Source organism: Nicotiana tabacum, chromosome 19, assembly GCF_000715075.1.
Source record: "Nicotiana tabacum cultivar K326 chromosome 19, ASM71507v2, whole genome shotgun sequence".
In the NCBI taxonomy this organism is placed as follows: domain Eukaryota; kingdom Viridiplantae; phylum Streptophyta; class Magnoliopsida; order Solanales; family Solanaceae; genus Nicotiana; species Nicotiana tabacum.
In genome coordinates, this window is record NC_134098.1 from 71,056,072 (window position 1) to 71,057,601 (window position 1,530).

The following is a 1,530-nucleotide window of genomic DNA, read 5'->3' on the forward strand; positions in this document are numbered from 1 at the left end:
ATACCGAGCGCGCATAGAGCAATTTGTCAAAGGGTCGGTGGGAGGTTTGTACTCATGGTAAGCCTTCTTCCTGGCTTACCGATTTTCCTATCATTCAATCATTTTTCTAACATGAGTTTACTTACTTTCTCCTTTTGTAGGTCTCGGAAAGGATGCGACTATGAGACCCCCGTTCGGTGATGAAGAAGCTTTACCGCTTATCTCGAAACCGGCGAAGGTGATTAAGAGAAAAAGGGCCTCGAACTCCGAGGATCAAAATCCCAAGAAAAGAGTGGCCCGTAAACCCAAGGGGAACAGAATACCAATTACTATGAAGTAAGTCCAAAGACTAAGGAAAGAAGATGAAGAAGAAGAAGAAGAAGAAGAAGAAGAAGAAGAAGAAGAAGAAGAAGAAGAAGAAGAAGAAGAAGAAGAAGAAGAAGAAGAAGAAGAAGAAGAAGAAGAAGAAGAAGAAGAAGAAGAAGAAAAAGAAGAAGAAGGTGATTCCGGGCTGGTGGCCCGTGCAGGAGCTAGCACCGGGGTTCAGAAAACTTCGGAACCGGTGGGAGTTGATACTTCTCCATCTAGGCTTGATGAGGTCGAGTAGGAGTCTCCGACCCAAGTTCCCAAGCTGAGGGGAACCGAAGATGCTTTACTTCTGGGCGATGAGACCGTTGAAGAGGCGGTGGATGCCGGTGCAGAAACCAGGCTTAAGGCTCCCTAAGATGGAGGTGGCGCCCCAAAAGACTTACTTAGGGAAATAGAGATTGGGGATTCGCAACGCTCAGGCCGTGGAGACTTGTCACGGGGAGGGAGCCCATGGAGAGGAAGATCCTTTCTGTGGATGTTTTGTTGGGGTAGAAGATGTCACCGGTCTGAGTGACTTGGAGGCTTCGAAGAAGAGCTCGGGAGAGGTGGGAGCGCCTTGTCTTTTCAATGAAGCCCAACAGGCTCTGAACCGGGTAAGTTCATATTTTCTTTGTCAATTTTCATACTTGTATTTTTCTTTCCTTGTGTAATTCCTTCTTTCTATTTTTGTAGCCTTCTATGCTTCATCACGAGGCTTTCTTCCGATCCCGAGGGGAGCTGAGACAGTACGAAGCCGAAATATGAAGGCTTACTTAGGATAGAGATGCCTTCAAGCTTCTCAGTGAGCAGAGAGAAGGAGAAGCAAAAGGACTTCAGGCTGAGCTAGAAGCATCCCGGAAAGAACAAGCTGATCTGGCAGAGCAGGTAAAAAGAATCTTTGAAGTTAATGATACTCACTCGGGCATGATGGATAACAGTTCGGTCCAACATGTCCAGCAAAATCTCGATGTGGTCAGGCAACTTCGTGGGGAAGTGGACGTAGTGAAAGCAAAGGTCGAGGAGTGACAGAAAAACATGGACCGCTTCGCCTCAGAAAAGAAAGATGCCCGAGCTCAATTGGCTTCGGCTGAGACCCAACTACGAAGCTTGAAAGATAAGGCCTTGGTGCAAGCCATGAAAATCAAGGAGTTCCAGTCTCGGTTGGGTTCAGCAATTTTCGATCGAGAGAGGCTGGCCACAAAA